This window comes from Ptychodera flava, chromosome 2 (genome assembly GCF_041260155.1).
Source record: "Ptychodera flava strain L36383 chromosome 2, AS_Pfla_20210202, whole genome shotgun sequence".
In the NCBI taxonomy this organism is placed as follows: domain Eukaryota; kingdom Metazoa; phylum Hemichordata; class Enteropneusta; family Ptychoderidae; genus Ptychodera; species Ptychodera flava.
This window is the reverse complement of record NC_091929.1, coordinates 30150519-30163047: the sequence shown is the minus strand read 5'-3', so window position 1 is coordinate 30163047 and position 12529 is coordinate 30150519. Positions and strand designations below refer to the sequence as shown.

Here is a 12529-nt window from a genome sequence, read left to right as displayed (position 1 = left end):
ATAGTACAGTTCTGATGCGCTGACAGCATATATTAAGTAACCCACTCCTTTCAAAACTCAAGGCATCACTTCTTTGTGTAATGCCCAGTGCATGTAGTCTGCCTGTACCAGTATTTTCATCTTCATGGGTACTTTGTTTGCCAATTGTCTACAGAATACTGTAGCCTAGGATGTGTACATGATCACTACTACATGTGTATCAGGTGGAGATATCTGGACTCTGAAATTTTTTCAATATTGAACTATAAGTATAATATATATTCATTTTGAAGTCTGTGGTATTAATATTTTACTATAATATATTCATTTTGAAGTCTCTATCTAACATATTTTTGACCTCATCTTATTAGATAGATGGGTTTGATGAACTTTTTTCACCCGTATTCACAAACATTTATTATCATTTCCTCAAGGTTAAACACGCAATAATACATGTAATATAAATTGAAAATCGATGGGAGGGAAAAGTGGACATATTTTATTAGTTACCATTGAAATAAACTGAGTGTTTCAATGTCATTCCTTCTGCAACAGTTGATGTAACAAAGTTTGAAATTATGTACATGTAGTCATCATTCTAGGTTAATGCTGATGATTACAGTATCTGCTTGATGTTGATCATGTTGTTGCTTGATCTTGGTCTAACGCATATTTCCTATATCAAGTATCTGATCTACACTCATCCCTTTGGAGATCAAGATGTCTCTCTTCAATGACGTTTAAATCTCAGTTGAGAAAACATTACCAAATACATACAAAACTTCAAATTATACAAAAGAGATTTCTGCAATATTTCTTCTCAGACTGTGAAACGATTGGTTATGTATTGCCAATAGGGATGATTCCAGAACATTACAAATTGCAACAACTTCCACCAGACTACCTTTCTTTGTATGTCAGTCAAGTCGCTGGCTTGACAAATTCACTTACTTCTTACCATAAGCCGAAATGACCCTCTGTCATGCAATTTGCAAACGTTGTATGCTGAGGAAATATGCATACTCGATGCACAATGTGTTAGGCTTGTTTTATTTATTATCGAAGAGGGCAACTTCACACATTTCAAGAAGTTGCGTAAAGGAGTGCTCATTGTGAAATGCCGGAAATCCACATGAGTAGTGTTCAGTTCTTTCTGAAGAGAAACACACTTGACCAACTGTTTGAAAATTTCATACAGATACTAGTTTGAAAAAACAAGCGACCTAGCGGCCGATATAGCTCCGCTGTGTTTATGTACAGAATAACTATTTTTGACACATGTTGATGAAGAAGGTGGAAATCTTTGATAACTCAATGCAGTGGCCAGAAAAAAGTGGCTAAAATAAGCTGCAAAAATACAAAATTGAAGATTTCATCATACTTTGAATATATCACATCCGATCGTCCCTAAGAACATGTCAACCAAAGCTATCTGATGAGTAGTTTTTTGAGAATAAAATATTCTGACCAAAAATGGCAACAATTGCCCCCAAAAATAAAAATTGCAGATTTCATCATAATTTCAAAATATCACACTTAGTTCATATATAGAAACCTGTATACCAAATTTCAAAGCTGTTAGACCAGTACTTTTTGAGTAACGCATTTTTTGACCAAAAATGGGAAAAATTGCCCCCAAAATTCAAAATTGCAGATGTCATCATTATTTCAATAAATATCATTTAGTTCATCTATGGAAACCTGTATACCAAATTTCAAAGCTATCAGATAAGTGGTTTTGGAAATACACATTTTTTGACCAAAAATGGCAAAAATTGCCCAAAAAATACAAAATTACAGATTTCATCAGAAATTCAATATATATTACTAAGCTTATCTGTAGAAACCTGTAAACCAAATTTCAAAGCTATCAGACCAGTGCTTTATGAGAAACACATTTTTTGACCAAAAATGGCAAAAATTGCCCCAAAATTACAAAATTGCAGATTTCATCATTATTTCCATAAATATCATTTAGTTCATCTGTAGAAACCTCTATACCAAATTTCAAAGCTATCAGATGAGTAGTTTTGGAAATACACATTTTTTGACCAAAAAATGGCAAAAATTGCCCCAAAAATACAAAATTACAGATTTCATCAGAAATTCAATATATATTACTTAGTTCATCTATAGAAACCTGTATACCAAATTTCAAAACTATCAGACCAGTACTTTTTGAAAAATACATTTTTTGACCAAAAATGGCAAAAATTGCCTTAAAAATGCAAATTTGCATATTTCTGCACAATTTGAACAAATCTGAAATAGATCATCCCTAGGGACATATGTACCAAATATAAAAGCTATCTGACCAGTAGTTTTGAAGAAGTAGATTTTTAAAGATTTTTTTACCAAAAATGACAAAAATTGCCTTAAAAATACAAATATGCAAATTTCACTACCATTTGAACAAATCTGATTTAAGTCACCCTAAGCAAACTGCATATCAAATTTCAAAGCAATCGGACAAGCGGTTTCAGAGAAAAAGATTTTTTTACCAAAAACACCAAAAAATGCCCCAAAAATACAAATATGCAAATTTCACCATGATTTGAACAAACTGAAGTGAGGTCACCCCAAGTAAAATGCATATAAAATTTCAAAGCAATTGGACTCGTGGTTTCAGAGGAGAAGGCAATTGTTGACGGACGACGACGGACGACGGACGCCGGACGCCGGACGACGACGGATAATCAACCTATTTGATAAGCTCCGCGTCGCTGACAGCGGAGCTAAAAAATTTGACATACTATATGTTAGTTACTTATAATATGAAAAATATGTTATACTCATCTACATGTACATGTGTGAATTTTACGATACTTTTATGGTGTTTGATACTGACTACACATGAACTGCACATCAACTTCTGTATCATAACTCCTGAAAGCCCCATTGGCTACTGGGATATGTTTTTGCATGTTTTTGCATGTTTTGCATACTGGGTGCCATATACCGGTATTGTGAGTTCCAATCCGATCGAGAATTTACTGAATAATACTCAAAAATACCATCCAACCTTAAGAGATGCTTTCAATTCCAGTTATTAAAAGGTGGGGGACTTGATCTAAGGGATCAAGTTTGTTCTAGTCTGCAGGAGGATGACTGAGGTGTCATAGCCTTTTAATTTTTCATTGACATTGTAATCTTGTAAGTAAATTTCCTGGCAAGACAATCTGACGCCTGACACAGGCCTTTAAGCTACATACATACATGTAGTGTCTTTGAAAATGTAATTATTTCAATCCTTGGCAATGGATTCCATGATTAAACACGGGTGCTTAACATGTATTTTGAGCAGCCAAATTTGAGTCAAAACTCAAAAATTATTAGTTGGACATTCTTCAAAGATGTTTGAAAAACGTTCTGTGGTCACACATTGGTAAGCATGTTACATTTAAAGTTACATTTAATTTCAAACCATCTTATAGAAAACAAGGGGAACACTGAGCGCCAAAGTCAATTTTTGTCACCTTTATAAAATATATCCCCGTCAATTCTTTACAGATTTTTGCTAAAATTTTGATAAAAAAGTGTAGCCAATGAAATGTAATATACATTTGGTCAATTATTATCAAACAAATTTCAGAAAAATTCATAAAAATTAGTAAAATGTTGCACTAAAATTTTGGTGGGAAAAATTACAGCACTCAAAGGGTTAATAGTTGGCTCATTTCATTTGCAAATACTGCACACCTCTTTGTTATACAGTGAAATGAATCTTCCCTGACTTCATTTACATCAAATATTCAACCCTGACTTTCTAAATTTCTATTAAAAACACAGCCAAGTATTTGCATATTCATTCTGTCTCTGATTCAAGGAGTTCCACGGTACAACTTCAGGCACACAACAAAATAAACCAAACGCGGAAATCACTCTCTTAGACGCAGAATTTCAGATGCTGCCCTTCTGACAAAGAATGAAACGAAACAGCATGCATTTTATTAAGTATTCAAATCAATATATCCACAGAGGAAATGGCTGACACACAAAGGTACAGACATCCACCCTATTTCATTAATAACATTTATACAGACATAAAACATGAATTGAACATTATCCTGCCAACGCAAATTTATTGTCGGACAGCATTGATGTGTAGAATTAATTAAGGCATGTTTCACTTACTGTTTAAACTGTTAGTAGAAGCTTCCTGCGGTGGAAATAAATCATTTTTTTCGCCCGGGTCTACGGAATAAAAGCTATAAATAATGTGCAGCAGTGCGACTGGATATGACTTTCAAAACAGTCGTGTTCTGAAAATTTACTCTGTGTATATTTATAGGGGATAAATACATTTTATAATTAATACACTGGCATACTTAGGTTATAGAATCACCTGCTCAAAAAACCAACATTGCCATATTTGAATGCTAAAAATACTACCAGAGATTGTATCTATAGGTTATTCTGTGGTGCATTTCCTATGTAAAGCCTAAGAGCTTGTGCTGAACTTGAGATGTATGTATTTTATCCGCTTTCAATGATTTCTCCTGCAAAACAGGCGCATATCAACAGTGTATCAATCATCAGCATCAAAGTTGAAGGCCACAGTACACTTGCTCCTCATGTTAAAGCTTGACTGAATGTATCAATACGTGTATGCAATCTTTGAAGGCCTGAAACAACACTGGGCCAACTCTTCATTACCAAACAGGTCTTATTTATAGCTTGAGGAATCAACTTGACCCCCTAAGATGATGGTAATTTGGAGAATTTTTCAGTGCAGGCCCAGTATTGTTGCTACATGTACATGTAGTATCTTAGAAAGCTTTTGAAAACACAGTTACTTTTGGCTGGATACACGGTGATGGCCACTGTGGTAGGCACTAGACCCCCACTTTCAACATGAAACGAGCATTTTCTCACAACATCAGTTGGGGCAAAGACCCCAGTTTTCTATCAAATGTTTATGGTTAGAGTGCATGCTCAACGAAATTCGGTCGTGCAACTGACCTGTGTACATGATAATGTAGTAAAAAAAGTGTGGAAAAAAGTATGATGCAAAACTTACTGCAGCTACATGTACCATTGTTTAACCCTTTCACCACCATGGTTTGTCCCAAACCCATCGTTATCAATGGCGAATGTGGACCTGTTAACAGGGATTGGGGTGGGATGGGGGTGGGGGGGTTAACAGGTAAATTAGGAAATGCTCTGATCACAGCACACCATTAGAACTGCTCACCTAATGATTGTCATTCTCTGACTTGGTACAAAAAATTGTTTGGTTGTTGCTGCATATGTTTGTTGATTGTACCAGTACAGGTCACTCAAATTTTGGATTTCTACTTGAGAAGAAAGAAAGAGAATTGTACGATTATAGAATGAAGTCAACAAGTGTATCAAAACAAAGCAGTCTCAACATTGCACTGATGTTCTAGAAATTCTTAAAGGTAATTTATTCATCTTTTCATCTGCTGAACTATTTGTATCACCATACATACAGTACATTTACAGGACAAATTTGTTTGAGGTACCAGTAGTACATACCTCAAAAGTGAAAGACTTAATTAAACTTTTGCTCAAACTTTCCTCAAGGAATGTTGCAACCATTCTCTTTTAAAATCAGGAATAAAAATTGGGGTCACCGTGCAAATTTTGGTACTAGGGAAACAAATTACCTAAGATTTACTGATATTTGAAATTCAAAATGGCCGCCATCTCTGAGGTAACAAAAAATTAGAAAGTTGAAACTGAAAAGGATAACTGACGGTAATATAAATCATTAAAAGTCAACAAAATCACAAAATTTTACATCTGTTTACACAATAAAAACAATGTTTCAAATCCCACGTTTTATTTAGAGCAATCTGAGGACCAGATGTTTCATCAAAATCGTAAAAGGTATCATAAAAATAGAAAATTGATGATGTCAGTACAAATTCAACAAATCTGACTGCACATACCGCACTAACGTACCCTACCAGCAAGATTGCAAATACTGACAGTATCAAATATGGCTGTTAGTTTATATAGGAAAGTTTGCCATCTTGTAAAAAGTACAATTGTAAAGCTGCTGTGACTCAAAATACGTCGGTTAAAGCCCCAATAGACTAGTGGTGAATGTGTAATAAATCGATCTCAAAATACGTCGGTTAATATTGTTTCAGTACAGAAGTGATAAACCGTTGTATAAAATGTGATTACAATGAGCAGAGTCTTATCTCTGATGGTCAGAATCTATTGCTGTTAACAATGCATGTATATTTAGATTTACTGTCAAATTGCGCTCATGATTTAATTTTTGATATACTCCTATGTATGTATAAACCAAAAAATTATGTCAGCAATCAGTACATGTGTATACCAGTACATGCTTTATCTACTGTACAAGGAGTGGACAAATATATGTATTTGAAATCAGCCAATTAATCTTGTTGAGTCATAAGAGTTATATAATTGACATCTTTGAGGGAACAGTTATGACCAACTTATTTTCCGGGACAGATAACAGTTAAGACCAACTTACTTTCTGCGACAGATATTGAGACTCTCAAACTTCCTACAATACTTTGCTGTTCTACCACATGGTCTGGACTCATTTTGAACCAAACTGAGCAAAAAAGTAGTTTTCACCCTCATTTTTAGTGACAATTTCATTTTTCCCGGGCATAGAGACAACATAGGGAAGACTCCAATTTGGAATTTGAAATATTGGTAAAGTTAAATATTTTCCTCTGGTACCAAAATTTGCCCAGTTATGCATGATTTGTATTCTCAATTTTGAAAGGGAAAGGTTTAAACTTTCCAAGAGGAAGTTGGAGCGAAAGTTTAAAACTTTCAGTTTCAAGGTGTATACATGTTAAAACAGGAAACAAGTTTTGAAATGCAACCGGACTAAAGCTTCAAGTCATTTCATAGGCTGGCTGTGACTTCTCATGTTTCTTAACTTTTGAATTCCCAAAATCAAGTCAAATTGCTTAATATTTAACGTCAAAACATGAATTGTATATCAAATGTTATCACTGAGAACTGAATCGTGATCGGTACTAGAATGTGGTGACATTTGTCAACACTTTACAAATTACATATTGCAGACAAGGCATCTTGCTAACAAGAGAAATACTTGGTATTTTGACATACCGGTACTTTGATGAAAGGAAAATACACATTGTTCTCAGTCTGGAAAAAAATAATTAAAATGTTATCACAAGTTACCAAATTCATCCATTAAGGTTTAATTGTATGCCATTTCTACCGTTATTTATTCAATTTACTGCAATATTACTACAACAACCATGACACAACTGTTGCCAGGCAGCAAATTTAAACTATACTAATTGTCGTCGCACCTGCAAATCCATCTTGGCCACGCTACATTTACGTTCAAACACTGTGGGACAACTCAATGGATATTTCACAGCCGACCAAACAGACTCTACATTATCCCATCAGCATTCATTCATGCACGGCTATAGGCTATGCCTTTCATACATATTACATTCAAGCCAAAGATTTTCAAAGGCAGGCGATTGCTAATGTCGATGTCTGTCTATTTTTAATGAGAATTTTTCTCATATTGAAAAACTGCCATTTCAAAATAATAATTTATTCATGGCTTCTTGTGTAAATTTTCCTTCCCTGGTTTCTTTTGCTTGAAGTTTCGGTCTTGCATGTTTTTTATTATTATTATTAATAAAAAAAGGTTCCAATCACCACTACAACTTGCCAATGCCGCTACTACTATGTGCACAAAAAATGTACCACAGTGCCTCAATTCAACCATTATAAATTTCATTTTAAAATGCACCACAGCAAATCATGACTCTGTACACATAGGTGTTTTCCATATTTCACTACCATTTCAAATCATTTTTCCCCAGAACAGTGCGAATGTGAATAACAATTTAATCACACAAGGGCACATTTTTTGCCACCAAAACGATAACACGTACTGTTATAACAGCTGAAATAATTTATAAAATTATGACTCCCGTCATCTTAAGAAAAACTGTCGTAAACTACTTTGCTGTGATGAACAGCGGAACAATCACTTACGCTCACTTTCATTTTATTTAACTATATTGCATTGAGTGCAAATCTCTAATTTCCGTCGGTGAGCGCAGGAGTAAAACAGCCTTTACAATGCAAACTTATTGGATTTTGTGACTTTTGACCCTTTTGCCCCTGCAAAGTAGGCGGTGCTTACATGAAAATATTGGCGAGCATGACGCATGAAGGCATGAATGTGGAGTATGGAACAGTACATAGCTATGACTGGGTATGAGACAAATGTCTGTCGCTAAACTGTACACGGTTGGCGCACGCTGTGGCACAACACTGACATTTTGAACAAACTTCATCTATAACTAAAATTAAAAAATACTGAGTGAAGACTCTTGCCATAGACTATCCTAATTATTTTGACGATCTGTTGATCATAAATTAATGAAACACGTGTATCTAACGAAAATAATAATGGAAAGATTAAGAAAACAACTTTGAAATTGTTTCTAGCTATATTTTTAACAATTTCACTGCAAAAATTTTCACTTTGGGAAAACTTGAAATTGCTTACCAGTCAACTGTACATGATCAATTTAAAAGATTACCTTTCTGAAAGTCTGTATCAAGTTGCCATAATGGTTTGGCCAAAATCCATGGTTATCCATGGTTATGGTGGAATTAAATTATTCAGTCTGTCAACATACAGTGTCTTTACATGTAAAATATACTAAAGTTGTTGTTTACATTTGAATTTTAGTCCAGACCAGAATTTACTTGTCAACAACACCAAAACAGTTTACCATTTCTTACAAGTCAATATAGCTGGAAAATTGTACCATTGTACCATGGAGGTAGGAACGAAGACCTCCATGATTGTACAGGGACATTACACCCTTTGAAGCAAGCACTGAGACCAGTAGCCTTTTAGTACCTTTTTGGCATGACCATCACTGTTGTTCAATCTTTCAATGCATAAATTATCACTAATGTGTGTGTATGGAATTCAACACCTCTCTAGAAAAGGTCCCTGGGATGACTGCTCATTAGCATACCGGTATGGAATTCACACCAGGAAGTTAGGACTACCGGTAGATAACTTTGAGAATTTCACTTTGAGCGGAGACGTGCACCACCAAATTTGAGCACAGTTTTCAACAGCTCCCGATCATATTTGCAATGTTGGTTTAATTTTAAATATACATGCAAGACACCTGTCTCAGATACTTTTTCCTGTAAACATGATTTTTAGGACCTGCTATAACACACAAAACCAACGGGGTAGAAATATGTATAAATTTGGTCTCAATCCTGTGCTTACTGACTTGATAGATGGGGAACTGATACTGTCTGGCAGGAAAAGGAATCAAATAACGTTGTATTTCTGAGTCAAATTCATGATGACTGAAGATGTCATCTACACGTATCAATCTACAGCACCGGTTCATCTACCCATATCTTTGTCAGTTGGTTCGGTCCTTGTTTGAAGCTCCATAAGCTGTATCTTAGCTATTTTTTCAGAACTTTTGTGTTGCGGTTTCCCTAGACTTCTATATTGAATCCCTAAACTGTAATTAAATGCCAAGTGTTTAGTATATCAACACAACCTATATGAGTATAATCTACATTGTTATTGTTGAAAATTGTATTCAAGTCCGGACTAAAATTCTTTTATAAACAATAAACAATGATCACTACATACATACATACATACAAGCTGTGTTGATAAAAAAGAATACTTGAAATTCCAGCATGACATTCGTTTAGGGTCAGACACGGTAGTTGATATACAGAAGCAGAATACTGTAAAACTTGCCACAAGTTACACCAACAGGCTTTTAACAGATTTTTTTTACTTTTTATTCACCAATACACCTATCTCAGGGTTATCCATGAAGGGATTTTGAGGGGTGGGCCACCCCTCTGTTTTTGAAGCATAACCATTTTCATGACAAAATAATATGCAAATTTAATATTGTTATGTAAATTAGTCATCACTCTGTTTATCAAAGCTAAAGAGAACACTGTATCTGAATGAATGGATATCCTTGTGCGACTTCAGCCTGTTGCATTACATTACATCGGTATGCCCCGCTGGATGTCTATAAATGTGTAGCAATAGTAAATGGATAACGGAGACAAAAGTTCAGAAAGTATCAGTGAACGACAATTTATCATATCATAGCATATTTTTTAAAAGTAGTGTAATATCAAAAAAATGTGTGCATTAATTTATAAAAGATAATTTCCAACACACCAATGGCATTCACAGTTGAATATTTGCTTTGCTAAGGTTTCACAAAAACAATTCATAAATACTAAAGATACGTCTGTTAACTGTCATTTGGCATCATACAGTGAATGCTCATTGGTGTTATTCACATGCAAATTCATTGACAATGCACTTGGAATCACCAAGAAACTGCAACAGTGAAGTGTGAATTTGAGCGTTCGTACTCTGATTGGCTGTGAAACCATTCCCTGTGTATGGATAATCTGTCTTTAACGAGGGCAGTCATCGCATTAGATGTATTTAATCTGTTCACCCCCAATTTCCTGTAAACAGGTCCAAATTTACCATTAATAACAATGGGTTTGGGCCAAACCATGGTGGTAAAAGGGTTACATGCATACTTCAGAACAAACTGATGTCAAAGTCATGCCGTAAAAAACAATCTGTGTTTCATTATTTGGGGACACATGCTGTTTTTCCTTATAATTACCCCTGGGTATTATCTCTTTGCACAATCTGGCGTTGTACAACTGGCCACTTTTTTACATGCATTATGACCAATATGTTTTCATAATTATGGAACATTATAGAAACAGCTGTTAATAATTGTCAGTCAATTTGCTATCGGCATAACATCCTTGGAAAGAGGAAAATAACGCAATTTCCTTCGTTTAGCTGATATTTATAGAACGTGAAATGTTAGGCGCATTCTCAAAGCATGAATTTGAACAAAAACATACCTGTTATCTCCCTTCTTCATAAAAGCAACCTCATTACGAGTAACTCTACGCGCAGACTTTATATGATATTCATTTACAAATATCACGTATTGCAAGCGGCCACTTAATAAATAGAAGGCCAAACAATTTACGGCTGGGTGTCAGTTTACCGTAGTAGATTGCACTGTAACTTGATTTCACCTGACAGTAAATAACATATACATCCAGGCCAATTATAGTAACTGGGAAATTCTTCATAAGCTGAACACAGAATAAAGCTAGCGCTCTCTCTCTCTCTGTTTTTTACTTTGCTATTGTGGAGATTTGGAGAGTTTCATCAAATTGTAGGCTGTTTCTTTGATTGCCTTTCAACTTTGAAAAATGACAAAAGGAAATTTTTAATTTCTTCAAAGCCACCACAACTGGAAAAAAAATTGAAGTCTGGGTGTCGTGGGATTTTTTCCCAATTTCAAGTGGAGCTCTGGAGAGGCATGACCTAATTCATCAGTATGTAATAACTAATCTGAATGCTTCTCCACAATGCACGTCTCCTCCGAAAGGTTTATTTGAAAATTATTATCTTGCGTAATTCCACAGAACAAAGATTAAAAGCATGGTTTGTGGGGTATTCTTTTGCCTAATTTCACCTTGAACTTCAGAAGAACGCTGGTAGAAATATATTTATGTAATTACCAATTTAAAACCTATCGCCGCACCTGGGACTTCACCAAAATATCTAAATTACAAACATGTTAATCCTGCAATGTAGCCACAAAAGTTTTTTTTCTGTTACAGTAGCCACGGCTGCCCTCAAATATATAGTTCGTTGAACACTCACATGAAACAATTCACTTTCCACAAAGTAAGCTTCTGTCTTCGTTTACTTTTGCAGTAGCTCTGCATGGCAGGGCTATACAGCCTCCCACCATGGTTAGAGGCCGTATAACGCCGGTAACACATAGCCCTGCCGTGCAGAGCTACTTTTGCAGTAACAACTAAATTGAGTATGTGGTTGTTTATGTTTGACGTAGGGAAACCTATGCTTGGTGTTTGCTATTTCCATGTATAACGATATAAATGTGGTGCAGTGATATTGATAGAGCAGGATACATCATCCCCCCCCCCAAAAACCACAGTACCCCTAGAGACTGCACTGTGAGACTGTTCTAAACGGTCTATGGACTGTTCGAGCCTATGGCTACTGCCTTTGCTGCACATGTGTCAATACTCAAACTGCAGATCATATTCCACTGTCAAGATACGCACATCGATTGACCTTGCTTGAAGAGAAAACCTCTAAACCGCTTCATGTTTTGATGACAAAATATGATAATTTTTTTTTGTTTTGGGGGTGTTTTTTTTTGTTGGGGGGGGGGGGCTTCTACAATTATAAAGTTATGTCGTGAGTCATCAGCGAAACGGTTACTGTATTACATTGCAGTTGTCGGTACGCCCACGCAAAACTCCTCGTCCTGGGATGTACTGATAAAAGGTTTTGAAAATATCGTCACGGATTTGTGATTATTGTGTATGTGTGTAGTGGGGGTGTGGTCGAGTATGTGCACGTTCTCTCATCTCCGCCAGTTTTCGAGTATTTAAACAAAGTGAGTACAATGACCGATGCTGGCAATTGTGAACGTGGCGA

The 12529-nt window shown here is 35.5% G+C and overlaps 1 protein-coding gene across 6 annotated transcripts in view; it reads right to left on the bottom strand.

Annotated features, from left to right (window-relative positions):
* LOC139118772 (diacylglycerol kinase zeta-like) overlaps positions 1-12529 on the bottom strand; it is a 182828-nt gene that overhangs the window by 169709 nt on the left and 590 nt on the right. The window lies entirely within an intron of this gene.